Source organism: Triticum dicoccoides, chromosome 7B (assembly GCF_002162155.2).
Source record: "Triticum dicoccoides isolate Atlit2015 ecotype Zavitan chromosome 7B, WEW_v2.0, whole genome shotgun sequence".
NCBI classification, from domain to species: Eukaryota; Viridiplantae; Streptophyta; class Magnoliopsida; order Poales; family Poaceae; genus Triticum; species Triticum dicoccoides.
The window spans coordinates 738955897-738973909 of NC_041393.1; the positions used below are offsets into that span (position 1 = coordinate 738955897).

The 18013-nt window shown below is 50.1% G+C and overlaps 1 long non-coding RNA gene across 1 annotated transcript; it reads left to right on the forward strand.

Moving 5' to 3' along the window:
* The first annotated feature begins 1420 nt into the window (after positions 1 to 1420).
* Positions 1421 to 4102, forward strand: LOC119335943. The gene is made up of 5 exons (XR_005162138.1): positions 1421 to 1542; positions 1618 to 1721; positions 1797 to 1861; positions 2182 to 2341; positions 4016 to 4102. It is a non-coding gene; the product is annotated as an uncharacterized LOC119335943 (long non-coding RNA).
* Positions 4103 to 18013: the final 13911 nt, after the last annotated feature.

An 18013-nucleotide genomic window follows, 5' to 3' on the forward strand; every position in this document is an offset into this window, starting at 1 on the left:
AAGAGTCGTATAAACAAACAACTAGGAGTAGAGTACTCCTATATGTCATCATCGAAATCACGCTGAGTGGTACACAAAATCAGAGGCAGGTGACTGAACAAACTTCCGTGGACCGCAGAAAATTTGGCACGCAAGCACACGCTTCCCAATCAACCGAGAAAATAATACTGCTAGTACTGCTGAATTCTAAAGCCAACATACACCAACCATGCGGACTGCTGGAGTAGCAGTACAGCAAGAACATGGGCATACATGTGTAGCTGGCCACGGGTGACGGGTGACGGGTGTCACTCTCACTGCCTCATCGAGATCATGACTTGCAGAAGACGGCCGTTTCTCATCGAGTCGGAGATGCAAATCATATGGCTCGTTCACACATGTCTAGGCAGGCAGGTTCTCTGAATCTCCGCAGCTGCAAAAAGTTAGTGGGCACAGAAATAATGTTGATGTATCATATCAGAAGGCTAGGTAAGATCGACCTGTGCTGATCTACATTATCTGTTGGAGGTCCATGGTCCACGTATACACTGGAAATTAAGAACACATACGCACAAATGCATCATATATCAAGGCAATCAGCAAGCGATGATCCATCTTGTACGCCTCTGCCTCGGTGATTGATTGGTTGATTAAAACTCTCCTAATCCCCTCGGGACGGGTCCCTGCGCTGAGGTGGAGGACCGAGCCCACCGTCGCATGCACCATCTTTTCACCACTGTATCCTCTCATGGCGCCACCACAGAATCACGGATAGCCAGAGGGGGGCCATGGAGCGGCGGAGGACACGTGGGGGGGCTCGGCGGAGAGGGCCCCACCCTGCAGAGTTGCCTGGTGCATGGGCACGGCGCATCGGTGAGCAGGGGAGCCCTGACAGAGTCACTGCTGCCTCCTCCGCTCGAAGCCGTCAGGCCCTCAACTCCACAGCACGATCCCAAACGAACATCCGGATTGATCGGATTTTGTCTTTTTGGGGCGTTGATGGGTTCGCCTGTGTCGGGCTTTGTCCGTTGGGTCGTGCATGCGCCCACCGCGCGGCCGCATCCCAAATCACGTCCGTGTCAGAATAAAATTAAAAAACAAAAAACATAAATCTTTCCCTACTAATAAAGCACGGAGTGCTTCTGGTCGTACGTCGTCGTCACTTTTGCAAAAAAGCCCCTCTATTTTCAAGAATTCAACCCGCAGTCCCTGTTTAAGTGGATCGGGAAAACGATTCGTTTTTGCACAAAACACCCTGTCATTTGGATTATTCAACCCGCGGTCCGAGCAAATTTGGGTAAAGAAAAAAACACGACCAAAGGAGGAGAACGGGCTCCCCTCCTCTCCCTCTCGCTCAAGTCCTCGCCGCCGCCGCAACCACCCACGCCGGCAGCTTCCGGCGAGCTCCGACGCCGCGCAGCACGCCCCCCAACTCCCCACAGTCCGCTCCTCCCTACCCTCCGGCCAGATTCTCCGCTCCCGGCCTCTACCGCCCGCTCGAAACGCCACCCCCATGGCTAGGGTTTCGGGCAGGGCTTCGCCGGCGCGTCTCCGGCGGCCCAGGTTCGTCCCTCCTTTCTTCTTGGCTGGGATCCACCACCCCTACACCTCACATTCTCTTCATGTCCTCTGCTGCAGATGCAGATGGAGCACGCCATGGGAATTCCCCATCCACCATGGTCGCCGCCATCAAGGGCTTCTTCACGGAGATGTGGAGGACGCCATGGACCTGCAGCTCCAAGGTTCTATCTTGTCCACATCCCCTCCCCTCCCCTTCCCGTCCCTTCCTCATCTCGTTTCCTTCCCTTCCCATGCAGGTCAACAGGGAGGAACCCTAGCCATAAGCACCTCCTCGGATGACGCCTCTGCTACACCAAGATAGGTCAAGCAACCCCCATCTACTCTCTGTCTCTCCCATTAGCACAAGTCCAGTTTTATTTTGAACAAAATTCTGCTACTACACAAACAAGTCCATTAACAGATCTATTTTTATTTAATTGATATCCTTCCAAACACAAACAGTGTATATATGATGTGCTATTTTCATTTTTGTGCTTTTATTTGTAAGCTCATAAAATAGTTACACTAGAAATGCCATGCAAGTTCTTAGTGAGCGAGTGGATTACACTTGTGTAAACCCAAAAGTGGGCAGAGGCGAGTTTCCTCTTAAGCTTTGTAATATTCCTTATTTCTTCTTAACAGAGATATATATGATATCTACATGGCTGCTATGCTACTTTTTTTGTGTGATGAATCATTGTGAGTTTCGAAGAAACTTCCAATGTTACCTCCGCCAAGTTTGCCGGCAGAAGAAGCACATCCATTGAGCCGTTCAATGTCGCCTGCGGTGGCTACACCAGAGGTATGTATCCCCTTGAAAGCTAATCAGTTGATAGAAATAGAAGCCCCTATTTCAGTTTATTGTTTCTGAATTGGTGCTACTTCTGATGGCTCTTGTTTCAGTTTATTGTTTCTGAATTTATACTTTGAATTTAGTAGATAGAAGCCCCTGAAATTTGACCCATCTATTTTATGTCACATCCAACAGATAAAATCATATTTTTGTGTGTGTTATGCACCAAGATGGCTTAGCATCAGATGTTACCTATGACAATTTATACTTTGTTTTGTGGAACAATTCATACAAGGGTGCACAATATGGCAAAGTATATACGCAATTCTTGTAATTCTAAAATAATATGTTGCCCAAAACAAACAATTTATGTAGTTGCAAATTTTACTGGAGCGATTTCCACCGAAGGAAGTGATGTTCACAGTCGTAGTTTTATGTTTTGATCTATTTTTCCATCTTTTTTACAAGAGCGAACTCTACATGATGCAAGCTAACTCCCAGAGCTTATACACACTAACTGCTACTGACTCCCAAAGTGAACACATTTTATTGGATAACCGCTGGACATTTAGTGGCTAACTGAACAAAATCGATAATGTGTAAATTACTGAAACAAAAAGTGGACCGAGCACACAACGTTGTACTGGTGTGGTTTTTCAGTCGGCTAGCTTCTACAGTCATCCAAGAGTAACACTAACTGCTGGAGCCAGGGTAGAAAGATAATGAATGAATTCTGATTTACAGAATGATCTTGTTAAAGGGTAGAAAGAGCTTTTGTTCAACTTTTCCCTCGGATGTTGGTTTTACTTGCTGATAGTTAATCCCAATGTAACCTGTTTGTATTCATGTATGTAGGAGTTGATAGGCCTTCTTATTTGACTTGTAGATGCACACCAAGCGTTTTTCTTTTGATGTACTTTACGCACCTATTTGTTCTGGAGATGCTCCTTTTGTGCATTCATTTCAGACATTATTTTATAACTTCCGTCCATTGAGAAATTCTGATTTAGTTGATTTATCTATGCGCTTTGTGTTAAGTAAAGATAACCTTATGTGAAGAACTGAAGATAAGTCAGACAGGGTTACCATAACTTTTGTCCATTCACACAAATGCTGATGGCCGGGTTGTGTTGATCTGATTAGTGTTGGCGGACAATGTAGTTTCCGATTGCTCTTGTTTCAGTTTATTATTTCTGAATTGCCCAGTAGATAGAAGCTCGCTAGATTATGGTGATTAGTCCAACGTTGTTGGATATTTCTTCAATCAACATCAATCTGTGTAACCTTTCATTGGATGTAGGCCACTGGTACCTGCTGCTTTTCTGATAATAGTAAACTCCAGGAGTTCTCAGTTTATACATACTTTCATAGATTTGTACAGTTCAGACAAGTAATACTAAATTGCTATAATTTTTTGATTTGTGATAGTGACCACCTGCGCATCGTCTCTGTGGCAGCTGTGTGTCGTGGCATACATACTTAAACTCTGAACTCTATTCAATGGTGTTGTAAAAACATTGGCTCATAGGTTTTGTTAGTAACTATTATTCAGAACATTTTCTTTTAACTCAAAGTCATTTGTGATTCACATCAAGAGTGTGGAGGGTTTAAGTCCAGAAATACTAGCTGACTGCCAATGAATTAATGATTAGACATTTTTAATCCTATTTACTTGTCCTCTAGGGTAACCATGGTAGCATCTTGAGCCCAAGAACAGTGTTACTGCCATTTAACGCCGCGATGTTTTAGCTCCAGGAATTTGGACCCTCCTGCGATAAGAATCAGTTGAAAAGGTTGGTCTATGCTACTTCTCTAAGGATGATTAGATGTGCTTTGTTGTTAATTGTATTGATAGTGACTATGATTGAATTGGTAAGATGACAAATTGACAGTTATTGCTTGATGATCTTACTCTTTTTCGTCACATTGCATACTTCTTAGATGGGAATCATCGAATGTATACATATATGACAGTTATAACTTATAGGGGGGCCCTAAATGCATTTAGCATGTGAAAAGATGTGTTTAATATTGTTCCAAGTTGTTACCTTTCGAAAAGAGAACGCAACAGGGATAAATTTTTTCTTCGAAGCACGAGTTAACCACAAGGAATCTCCATGCTTTTGCACCGGGTGTGAAATCAACTTTGAAAAATTGACATGGCTATTGTTTTTGCTTTTCCTGCTCAAGACAACAAAGGGATTGTTCAGGCTGATTTGTGTTTGTGCAGACAGACCTCAAGGAACCTCTGCCGAAGATTTACGTGGTGAAGGACTCGAACTGTATCTCACGTCCACTCGGCCACACCTGGGTTGGCTGCCAACAGCCCTCTGATTGAACAACTGCTCCGTCTATCCGAGTCTCTGTCGGTCGGCTGTTCTTCTCGGACATCACCATACAGCTCCTCAGCAGCAAACTCATGTGCTTCTCCACCAGAATCAATTCCCGAGCTGTTGATATCCCCTATTCCTCTAAGGATATGCCCATGGTAATTTTTTCCACAAGACGAGTGTTGCAGTATTTGTATGAACTGGAGTACTGTACTGTTGCAGTAGTGTACAACTGTACTTACATGGTTTGAAAATCCTTTCTTTTTCAGTTATATATTAGAATGGAATTTGTACGGCTTGGACTGCATTTTCACAATCAATATGGTGTGTTCAAGTAGTGTAAATTGTTTAACTTGCTTTTTGGCCAGTATCCCGATATATGTGGATGTATCGTTGCTTTTTACAATCAATTTGTAATGTTGCTTAATGTACCGTTTGGTCTGCTTTTTTGGTCTGTATCCCTGAATCGACGCCCTTAAGCTCCTGTTGATTTCTATAATTCATGAGCACATATGAGCATCAGAAGAAAATATCCCATGATGAAACGTGAGCAAGTCTTGGTGAATGAACTGATATTTTTCATGCATTACAGGTGAAGCAAAAAAAAATCAAGCTTTATAAGCTCCGCGGCCTCAAGGCCAATCCCCAGGTTGATGCCACCGCTACTGACTTTGCCACATCCCTATTACAGTTTAATTTTTAATTTATTAGAGAAACTGGATCAGTGCTTGGGGCTGGTGTGCTACGGTTGGTTTAGGCATGTGTCCAACAAGGCGGCGGCCACTATAAGATACTCTCCTGAGTTAGGACGGGTTTCGAATTTGCTGCTATTATGAGAAAAAATAAGAGAGAAAGGAATGTGATTTTTGCTGCTACTATATGATGCTTTGTTGTTACTGTTTTCTGTTTATTGTATCAGCTGTTTGTCGTGTGAACTACCCATCAGATTTAGGCTCGGATGATTCAGATAGGATGGAAGATGCGTAGGAATCGTCTGTGACATTCTCAATGAATTCGATCCCTCGCCGGCGAGCTTCATCATGTAAGACCTTTAGTAATTTCATTCAAATTTATCTAGCAACAATTGCATGACTCTAGACCTGAACAATTGCACCCTATGAAAAAAAGATTACACACAATGTGGGGTTGGTGTAGATGAGATAGGGGTGGGCCAACAATCATTACAGGTCGGTCGACCTGCCACAGGACCGGACATGTTCGAGAAAACTCAATCCGATGGCCGCATGTGTCGTGTCTTCTCTTTCGACCTAACTTGTTATGTGGACGTAGTTGGATTTTTATTTAGCTAATCTGTGCTTGCTGAAATTCTCATATGATGCATGCGTTCATGGATGAGAATGTGGATTAATTGATAAATTCAATGAAGAGTATACAGGGGAAGAATGTTTTATAAGATACGAGCCTTCTTTCCCTAAGGGTTGCTTGGTATTTCTGCTTTTTAATATTGATAACATAGGTGCATATTCTTCTTAAATCTGAAACATATGTGATCTTAAATTGTTTTGCATAATCTAGAATTAGTTCATGGGCTCAGTTTGTACTTCGCCGTTCTGGTGAGAATAAGAGGTATTTTTAACTATATACTCACATATATTTGAGATAAACATGGGATTGTCAAAGTAGTCATGGAAAGCAGTGGTTACTCAATACAGTGGACAGTAAAAGTTCGTTTACACCGATATTATGGATGGTGCATGCATCAAGTGTAGATGACACAAGGATGGTGCCCACAATCATTACAAGTCCGTCAATAGACGAGGCTGCAGGAAAGAGCTCGCGAAAGTAGTGTGCTAAATGTTATTACCAAGCTCGTCACCTTAGGATTCATCATTCATCGTGAATAGGCGGACAACTTGACCATCATCGGCGGTAGTGATGAGGAGGAAAAGCCGCAACGCTGATGGAGCGCTAGGGACATGTCATGATTTATTTTTCCCGTGGCAACGCACGGGCTCTTTTGCTAGTAAAATGACTAAAAAAAGTAAATAAGCGCAGTTTAATAAACATAAAACTTAGTTATGGGGTCACGGCCATAAAACGGTCCAATTTTACGTCCGAGTAACATTAATAATTAAACATAAAAAGGAAAGAAAAACGGCCGCTGCTGGCGCACTCCTGCCCGTGCCCGTCGATGCCGTCGCCGTGGCCGTCTTCAGTGGCCGTCGGTATCGTCGTCGTCGCTGACGAGGTCGACGTAGGCCGGCAGCGTCCACAGGTGGGCCGGCGATGTGTGGTAGACGGGGCCGGGCTGGACGGCGGGAGGTGCCTGCACCACCTCCTCCAGTGGCGACGCCTCCCGCTCCGGTGACCGCACCGGAGTGGCGCACTAGTTCACGCCCACGCCGGCGGCCATCTCCGGAGCAGTGCAGGACAAGCCCCACCCCTGACCCAGCAGCTCCTGAAACGCGGCCGGCGGCTCCTCCTCCATCGTGTCCTGCCTCCTCTCCTCCGTGACGGCCGCCATCTGCAGCTCCGGGAAGGCGACGTCGCCAGCGGCAAAGAGTGCCATGGCCTCCTCCAAGCCGTCCCATTGCCGCTCGTCGTGCGTGTTCATGGAGTCCTCCATGACACGCTGCATGAGACGGGCCTCCTCCTCCGTTGTCATGCGAGGAGGTGGTAGTGGCGATGGAGATGGCGACGGCGACGGCGTGGGCGTGAGGCCGCGCACCCGCCTACGCCCGCGCTCCTGGGGAGCAGCCGCTCGGCGCTCTGGGCGTGGCCGCCGTGGCCCCGTCGACGTGCCGGCGAAGAAGGATACCCGCCACGTGTCGTGCTCATTGCGGAACCAAGTGCCCACAATGACGAGTCAGGGGCGTACCTCTCGTCGTAGTAGAGGTCGTCCAGGACGAGGCGGCGACGGCGCTCGATCTCCTCGCGGCGCGCACGGCCGGTCACCGGGACCGGCAGGATCGGCACTCGCTCTAGGGGAGCGACATCCTCGTCTCCCAATAACGGCGGCACACCGACGCACGGATGTAGTGCCGGTTGCGCTCGCCGACGGACGCGGGGGCGATGGCGCGGGTGGCGAGGGGGCCCGGCATGGTGGTCATGGCGAGGCCGGCTCCTCCTTCTTCACCGAGCCGCGGTGACGCCCCGACGAGGAGCCAGCCTCGCGTTTGTGCTTGCCTTTGTGGCCATAGTTTCAGAGCCCCATGGCTGCGGGCGACTGGCCGGCGAGTTCTTGGCTAGGGTATGGGACTGAGGCTGTCGGGTTTCGAGGAGGCCGCGGGGTGGCGTGGTGCAGTGTGGACGACGACCGGTCCACGGTTTCCACTTAAAGAAGGACGGCGACCTTTCGATGTGCGGATGACAGGTGGGGCCGCCCGCCCGTGCGCATTGATGTGGGCGGGTGGGAGGTAGGTGACCGTCTGCCACGCGGCCCCGACGCGAACGAGGCGCGCGTCCGTTTGATGTCCGCCGTGACCCAAACCCGGCGAAAGATTGCGCTTAAAATGGGTCAGTCCGGACACAAAACGGACAAGATGGGTCCTGGCCGTCGCGTGCTGGGCTGCCTCGTTTGTCCTTTTTACCCCAAACAAATGGGTCGGACAGAATGGGGTTGCACGGTGGAGATGGCCTCCGTGGCGCGTTGTGGGTCAAACCTCGCCAAGCTCCGGCCTGGGATCCCCTGCAGCCGAGGATCCAGTAGCAACCGGCATCGACAGGTAAAAGTCATCATCCATGCATACATTCAGTCTCTGGTGAGGCAAGAAAGGAAGGGAAAATGCAGCCAGAGAGGGGGCGTCGCTTCAGCTCAGCCGCCGAGGATCCACTCTGGCAAGCAGCCTTGCACTGCTATCAGGAGCAAATATCATTTAAAAAAGGGAGAAGTATATTTTTTTTTCCTGAACTCTTTCGAAAGTATAGAAATAGCCCCTGAATTTCAAAACCAGCAAAACTTAGTCCCTCAACTTTCCAAACCGTTTAGAGTGGTTTCAATCTGATGTGGACATGGTCTTGACCAAACACTTGAAACGTCACCTAGGTTTGACCGCCACGTCACACTCCATATCATTTTTTTCAAAACACAGTGCATGTCACCAAGGGTCCCAGTACTCTCAGGCGCGGCGAGTTCGGATGAGAAGCGGGACAGTGTCTTCCATGGCGGTCATGCGGTGGAGATGAAGCGCTCGAGCGGCCAAAGGAGCTCGGCGACCCAGGGCATGGCGTTGGCAGACGAGTGACTTGGCCTCCCTGTTGCACGGGCCGTCGAGCTGCAGCCTCCACCCGGCGCGACACCGCTGACCTTCTGAACAGAAGGCCTGAGCAGGAGGAGAAGCTTGAGGCGGCGAGCTCGGACAAGCCCTCCGCGGGCACCTCCACTGACGCGTTGGCCATGCATCTGATCATATGCAGCGGCGTGTAAGGTGCAGTGCAGAGAGCAACACGTCACGCCCGTGTGTATTTTGGGCAAGATTGAATCAGCCCCTGCTCCCGTGGTGCCCCTCCATCCATCCTAGCCACGGCCATGTCAAGCCCAACCACAACATGAATTGAAGAACGGTAAGTGCGTAAGTGCAGACCTTGTTTTTTTGAGGACCCGCGTGAGCGGGCAGACTTGAGCCACCAGCGGTGACAGCGACAGGAGCAAAAGAGCAGCTTTGGGAGCTTCACGCCCTTGATCCTACCTCCAGCACACTAGCAGACTAAGAGCATCTCCAACAGCCGCGCTAAACTAGCGCCGCGCCGCAAATTAGTCGGTTTTAGCGCGCATGCAACGCGGCGGGTCGCTCCAGCGGGCGCGCAAAAACGGCGCGCGCGCTATAACGAGTTGGGCGTGCTGTCGGAAACACTGCCCCGCGCGGTGTATTTCGGGCGCCGGCTGCAGCGCGCGGCACACTCGAGCGCTCGCTCTCGCACTTCCTCTCCCACTTCCACCCCCATCCGTCCGCGCCGCCGCCGTTGCCCGCGCCCCCCGGCGACCGTTCAGGCGCTTCCCCGGCCTTCCCCACGCCGCTGCGCTTCCGCCCCACCCCTCCTAGTGCCGCCGGCGCTCGCGCGCCTCCGTCGTCCGAGGAACAGCGCCCGACGCTCGCTGCCGCGCCGCGCCCGCAAGGTTTTCGACAAAACGCCTACAAGGTATGTATTGGTCAAACTTCATAAATTTGGTGCACGTTTTGAATTGTAGTTTTTATAGTATAGTATTGAACATTGCAGATGAGTTCGTCGTATGATTCTTCCGAAGAAGAATTTGATATGGAAGAGGAGGAGGATCTTGCAATGATCCTAGCTATTCCAATCAATAAAAAACCGAAGCACGGTGGTTCGGTTATGGGTCGGGAGAAAATTTGGAGAGATAGGATTGATGCCCATAACAGGTTGATGAAGAACTATTTCGTGGACAATCCCACATACCCGGAGTCGTATTTTCGTCGCCGGTTTAGGAAGAGCACCGACTTGTTCAGGCGCATTGCAGAGAAACTAGCGAGCCATGACCGATTTTTTCAGCAAAGGAGGAATGCCGCCGGAGAGCTTGGGCATAGCACCTTTCTGAAGGTGACAGCGGCTTTGCGTATGTTGGCATACGGTATCCCGGCTGATCTAGTTAATGATCACTTGGCTATGGGTGAGAGTCAAGCCATCGTGTGTGTCAAGCGCTTTGCAGTGGGAATTGTGCAAGTGTTTGGCGAGGAGTATTTGAGATCTCCCACTGCTGAAGACGCCGTAAGGCTATTGGCGATGAACAAAGCGCGCGGCTTTCCTGGCATGCTTGGCTCAATAGATTGCATGCATTGGAGTTGGAAGAATTGTCCAAAGACATGGCATGGACAATTCCATGGCCAAAAAAAGGGTTCCACTATAATCCTTGAAGCGGTGGCCGATCAAAAAAAGGGTTCAAAATGCTGAAATTAGTGGGCTTGAGAAACAAATATGTGTATAGTTGTCCAACAAATTGACTGAAACATGCAGGGCAATACATCGTCAATGGTTTTCTCCTTGCTTCATCTTAACCAACACGCAGCGCAATATATCGTCAATGAAATGAGATTTCAAGAAAGGAAGAAAGCTACTTACAGAGTTTAAGGGGTTTTGATCCGGCATTGACTGAAACAGTTTCCGAGAAATTGGACCTACACCGAGTTTGAACAATATATAGAGTGTCCCCTTGAGTAAACGTTGGCTCTAAAAATTGTCTAAACGAAACCGACGCGTCAAAGTCCTGAGATAAACAGATCCAATAAAAAAACTCCATACTTTAACAATTGTATGATCTAGCTGGGTGCGCAAATAGGTTTTCAAGAAACTCACGGGAACAATCTTGGAGAGCGTAAGTAGATATTCAGTCAAATTAAAAGGCGAAGCCAGAGTAGGGAACAGTTGATCCGAAAGTCCTGCTGTCTCGATGCACAAACATTCATATGCGTGTTCAGGAAGAATAAGAAAAGCACAAAGATCACATCTCCTATAGCTAGCTAATGTACCATGGTAAAGAACATACATAATACTTTGGGCAAGCAAGTGTTACCTCCAGTGACGAGGAAAGCAGCAGGACAAAACCAAGTGTCCCGGCAAGTTGAGTCAGGCAAACCGTCGAATGGCTGGGAGGCGGTTCTGATGGGCAGGTGGCGACCTAATCCTGCGTAGAGTACTGGACGCCTCACTTGGTCCTCCCACAGTCGCCGTCGGCGGCCATGTCAACACAGGCGCAGGCGCAACGGTGCTCGGGCTTGCCAATCTCGCGGTCGATGACGCGCTGCATCACCACCACTAGCACACAGAGGAGGGTAGGGCACGGCCGGCACGGCCTCCTTGCGCCGCTCCTCACTGCCCGCCTTGCCCTGGGTTTCCGCGATGGTGGCGAAGACGATGGCGGTGTCCTCGGCGTTTGCGCCCTATAAGATCACCTCAGCGTTTGCAAAGGGATCCGCTATGGCAAGGGGTTCTGTTAGTTTTAATCTTGTCATGGTCATGTATCTGCATGGGAGATGGTGAGGGCCGAGCAAAATGTAGCGAATACGTTCACCAAGGAGAAGAGCCCGTGGGAAAAGCTTTGTGCTCCTTCTTGGTGCGTGTGTGTGTGGGTGTTCTTTTGTGTTTGAGAGAAACAACCAGAGAAAGAGAGAGGGAGCTGTGAGAGGCAGCACCAAGGTAGAAGAAGAAGCGGCGCTGCGAGAGGCGGCGCCAACAATTGGTATCAGAGCCTCGTCGATCCGCGGCGGTGGCGACGGCGACGGCGGCACGGCTGACTCGTGGAGGACGGCAGCGCGAGGTGGAGGTCGTCGGCGGCGCGATGCCGTTGGTGGCCTGCTGCGGTGCGACGCTACCACAACAACGGTGTGATGCCGTTACAAGGAGAAGGCTGGATGGCGGCGTGATGCCGCTGTCATCCGGTTGCGGCGCGAGGCCGTTAGGACAAGGAGACGGCGTGGTGATGGGAGGTGTCTTCCACGTCAAGAGGTGGCTGCGTCGTTCGGCAAGATGGCATGATGGCGCGTGCGTACGTCGGGGCGGAGGTTCATGGGGCACCGGCGGGAGGCTAGGTGCTGCACCATGCGTCCAGGAACACGACGATTGACAGCTGTGCGTCCATGGTGAAGTTGGCTGCGTGCTGGCATGTGTCGTGCTCGCCGAAGGCAAGGTGCGACGATGACCCTGTGATGAGGATAGCAGTGGTGGTGCATCAACGGCAAGCTCCATGAGATATGGAGGTCACAATGGCGGTAGAATCCATGAGATGTGGAGGCCGCAGGTGGTGGCAGACTTCGTGAGATGCGGAGGCCGGTGTAGGTGGCCATGGCTACCATCGCAGGAGGGTTCGTGTGCTTATGGCGAACACAAGTGCAGCGGCAAGGTTTCCGTGGTGACATGCGGCGACACTGGAAGGAATGCGTCGTCCACGGCAAGGTGATGCTGTGGCAAGAGGATGTAGGTGATCTGCATAAAAAAAATTAGAGGAGTTGACATGGCAAGATTAGGGGGTTGAATGTTAGTTTTAATCTTGTCATGGTCATGTATCAGCATGGGAGATGGTGAGGGCCGAGCAAAATGTAGCGAATACGTTCACCAAGGAGAAGAGCCCGTGGGCAAAGCTTTGTGCTCCTTCTTGGTGCGTGTGTGTGTGGGTGTTCTTTTGTGTTTGAGAGAAATAACCAGAGAAAGAGAGAGGGAGCTGTGAGAGGCAGCACCAAGGTAGAAGAAGAAGCGGCGCTGCGAGAGACGGCGCCAACAGGTTCGGCGGCGTCAAATGTGTGCCGTCGACGTAGCGATGAGATTGGCTGCGGCAAAGGGATCGCCGGCGGCGAAGGGAGGTAGCGCAGGGATTGAGGGCGCTTGATGCGAGTGTGAGGGCGGTAGCGAAGCAGGGCCGGCCCATAGGCCGGGGCAACGGGGCGACCGCCCTGGGCCCCTGGGAGGTAGGGGCCCCGGCCCAGGTATAGCTAGTATATGTGTATATTAGGAAAAAATATGAAGGAATCCATCGCTTCTCACGTCTCCAACCTCCTCGCCTCCTAGTCTCCTCCCACAAATTCTCCACCCGAAGAACAGTGCCGCCGCTCCCACGGACTTCCAGATTCAAGGCTCCGCTCCTGTGCATCCATTAATGGATACCAACAGTGCTATTCCTTTCCCCAATCATCTCTATTTGCATCCTCAAGCTCCCCACCAAGTAGAAGTTTGAGGCATCACTGCATCAGGGAGTACGTCTCTCTCCTTCCCCTAATCAAGTACTCTTTTGAGTCGCTGTTAAATAACCCGGCTCTCTGCCTCCGATTGCTCCATCTGACATCTCCAATTCTTCTCTTCCTAGTTCCTACTCTTCTGTTGGCCTGTTCTTCAAAGCTTCATTGGATCAAGGGAAGAGAAGGGGCGAACGGGGAATGAGTGTTGCAGCCTTGGAGATCTGGGAAGCCACATCAACAATTCGACATCAAGCCATATGCCCATATTCAGGTGCTTTTGTTCCCTGTATTGATTGTTTTCCTGCAATTGTTTGGTGACATGTCTTCTAGAAAATGTTTATCAGTGAGAAAAAGAAGTGAAGAAACTAGAGAGATGAACCGGTATGATCCCAGAAAAGTTCAACTGACAACTTTTTTAGAACCAGAAGTTCTTTGAAGAAATTAAAGTGTACAGAAGTATATTTGGCTTCTTACTTGGTTCAAAAGACTTGAAGTTATTGAATGATATTAAATTATTCAAATGTTGTGCTAAATTTGTAGAAATGTTTTCTGACAGTTATGCTAAATTAGATGATATCTTCTCGAAATTACGAGCACGGCAAATGACTTTACCAGAATCTGATGTGCCATTGCGTGCTATGGAGATTTTCGAGTTTGTTAGAGACATCGACAAGATTTTCATAGTTAGAAGAGCAAGATGATGGTCTCTTTGTGGCACTTAGAAGAGCGATCTTTTGTAGAACTATAACTTTTTCCATACTATTATGATGTAGTTCTCTTGACCGGTACAAATAAATAATTTGTGGCATGTATTTTTTAGTTCAAAGACCATCATATGCTATGTACTGAATTGCTTTTGAAATACAATATATTCTGAATTTTTATTTGTCCACAAGGGCCCCATTGTGTCGTCTTGCCCCAGGGCCCCAAATATGTATGGTTCGGCCCTATAGCGAAGGGATCTGCTGTGACCTGGATGGGGATCGAGGGCACTCTGATCGCCTCGTTCGCTCTTGCGTGCGAGTTGTCGATTTTTTTCCGTTGGTCTTTTTTCGTAAGGTTTTTTCGTTTGATTCTCTGGCATGCGAGGAGGGGACTACCTGGAGGCATCGCTCCCTCCTAAGGCTTTGTTCGGTTGTTGGGGATCCAATCCCCTAGTGGATTCAATCCATGCAGGGTTTGGGTGATCCTCACCTCGTCACCCAATCCCCACTAATCCTTTCCTGCATAATTCTTGTCTACGTATAATTGTTCGTTTACACCTCTCTCTTGGCAGACGAGCTAGAAGCCTTTTTCGACAAAGGGTGAATTTTATTGACTCAGAATGAAGCATCAAGTGGATACAAACACAATGAGCACACACCCGGCCTCTGCACAGCTAGGATGCACACAGCCAATACTAACACACACACAAAACACGACGACGAAGAGCAAAGTCATAAAAGACCAAAGCTATGCCGAAGCGAGAAAAAAGAAAAAAAAACCCAAAATGATCAAAACAACATCAACAAACTACAGTAACGATCATATCCGCACCAACCATCTCTTGACACCACAAGGACAACGATGTTCTTCAATAGCAACGCCTTCAAGAAGTAAACAACGCTCAAGCATTGTCGTCACCGGATCCAACCATCATAGGCCAGATTCAAGGTTTTCACCCTGAAGAACAAGTCCAAGCATATCCACGCAACGCCTTCAGCAAGATAACGACGTAAAAACATCGTCATTGCCAGGTATAACCCACATGGGTCACACCTAGGGTTGTCACCCCCGAGCTCGAGACCGGGTACTGAAGAAGCACCACCAAATCGAAGTCAATCATGTCTTTTCGCCGCCACTTTTTTACGATCCCAGCTGCTACATGTGGTCGGATAGTCGCCACCACTACACAACCATATCCTTTGCGTCAAATCGCCGCCTATAAATTGCATCTCGCCGCGAAAGGCAAACTGAATGGAGCGAGAGCCGCCAAAACTCATAGAGGAGTCGAATATAGCAGCTTCATCCCGCGCCCATGCTCGAAAGCCAATGATGCGACGGTGACAACGGCGCCAAGATGGGCCATGCCGTACATTACCGTCCCACTAAACCGCGGCACCTCTTCAACTGATCGCTCGTTGCTGTCGCCGCACAGTTGCTAGCGTCGACTAACCACCAGCCCATCCCCGAGCCATTGCCAATCTGACATAGCCTGTAGGGACAGGCTTGGTAGCCGACCCCCACCACCAGATTGCTTCGTGGCCTGGCAGTAGCAGATCGGGAACAAAAGCACAGGAGCAGTCGGTGGATCACACTTCGCACCGCGTCCTAGTGCCTTGTGCTAGGCTTCGTCGACGGAGACAACAATGAGGAGCGGCTGGAGCACACCCTCCCAAACAGGCATGCATGGAATTGGGAGATGTAGCTAGCCACAAACACGGCAAAATGATCCAGCTTGGATCATGCCACCCGGTTGAATTGATCTGCTATTTTGATCGAGGGAGAGCGCGTTGCAACGGTCGCCATCTGAAGATCTGACGACCGCTACCGGTCGCCGTCGGGGATCCGCCGTCCGCCGCCTCGGCGCTACACACGCCGCCAGCCGCCGCACGAGGAGCCGCCATCCGCAATCTCGCCGCCAAAATAGAGAGGCCCCGCCGCCGCCGCCACCGCACAGGCTTCGCCCGGCGGTGGCCTTCGGCGGCGGTGAGGAGGAGGAGCAGGCGACGAGGGCCGGAGTTCGCGCAGATGGGGTCGCCGCCCGTGTCGCCTGCACTTACGCAATGGGGCAAGAGACAAAAGGCTATTGGCACAATGGGGTAGTTACGCAATGGAGCTAGAAGCCTAGCAGAATAGAAATTAAGAGTGGTGAGGAGAGGGCAAAAATCTTATCCGTGGGAAGATAATTTTTGGGAGGAGCGGACGCCGGAGATGGGGGTCGTTGCGGGAGCCCCTTCGAGCTCGTGTCGGGATGGAAGAAGAGGGTCGTGCCGAGGATCTTCTGTTGGGGAGTGAGGGGGGGGGGGGGGTTAAAGTAGAAGGCAACAGCCGGTCTTCAATGGAGGATTGAGTTTGTCTCTCCGGCTCGTTCCCCGCCGCCGCCGCCGCTCTTGCCCTCTTATTTTTCTTTCGAGATGAAACGACTAGATGAGAAGAGATGAAACATGGTTTTCTTTCATGCGGAGGGAGACGTGGCTCAGAACCCGGTGGAATCCCTGCGGTTTGAGGGGGTTTTGGATGGGAAATAAACCCGTCCAGGTTTAACTGAATATGCATATAAGCTAAGCGGGGATCCAACCCCTGCGAGGGTAAAACCCACGGGATTAGGGACAAAACCCCTCCGATCCCGGTAGGGGTGGGATTAAACGAACGAAGCCTAACGTGGTTTTAGTTGGGTTTTTTTTCGAGGGGATCATTACCTACGAAGGAGATAGGAGGTGGGAGGAGAGACGAAAGTATACCAGGCGAAGGGCGGGAGGTGGGACAAAAAAATCGTGCAATAGAGACTACCAACTGCTTCATTAGGAGTAGAGATACGGAATTTTCTCATTGTGATATGTGATCATGTGCAGGCGTGGCTTCGACGGTTGTGATTTTTTTCTAGTGAAGCTAAGTATGGAAGGGGATCGGTGGGAGAAATAAATCGGAGAGGGAGGTGATCTATTTGAAAGGTGATCTCATGTATATGGTATTATTTCTGAATTCTTAATTACCAAATATTTACATGATTGAATTGAATCGACACCTGCCAAAACAACCACGAATAAATGGAAGAAGTATCAAACGCGATTCGGTTTTAAGTGTGAAGAAGAAAAAATTAACATGGGAGGGGTGATGGGAGGTGAGACGAAAATAAACAAAACGAAAATTAACTAGACGGAAAAAAACTGTAAAGGCTATTCTATCAAGTGAGACATTAGGAGTAGAGATTACAGCACACAACCATGTGAAAACCATGCGAGACATCTAGATCTAGAACAACCGATGACAAGAAGATTTGCACAAAGGACCCCGAAAAGGAAGAAAATACAACTTAACCCCGAGAGACCGTTGCGCCTCGCCATACCGCTCCCTGTCGGTCTCCGCTGCCGCAGTAGCGCCACCAAAAGAATGGGGATCAACAACCAGACCCTGAACTGGAGAAACACCATCGCAGACTGCTGCTTTTTGAGCCGATGAAACAAGCTGCCTGAATCGACAAGATCGAGTCTACGTCGCGCGTCGGCCGGGGATTGTGCCCGTGTCCGCCAGTTCCCGGCACCGCCGTCTTCACTCAATGTGGTTGAAGACTTGCGGCGGCGTTCTATATAAGTTGTGATCGGAAACATAGCAAAGATGCGGCCTCGATAGCTAGCTAGGTGATGTACGACTCTCAAGTGTGAAATGCTTGTCCCCGGTGGGCGTTACGTACATGCACGCATGCATATATGTTTGGCTGGGTGCAACATATGTCACGAGTCGGCATGCATGCACCCTCCTGTGTCGCCCTCGCGCGGCGACCAGGGGGAACCCTAGCGCCACCATGTCCTCGACTCCCTCTCCCACCTCTCCTGCCCGCCGCCACCGAGGCGCGCCATTAGGCAAAGCCTGTTTGGCGTCGGCGTCGGCGGGACTTCTCCCCACAGCGGCCGGACCTAGCGCGGGTGGCGGTTGGCGGCGGGGCGCGCCAACGAGGACTCAGGGGCCGACGGCAGGAGCTGCAGCGCTCGTGACTCCCCATGGTGGTC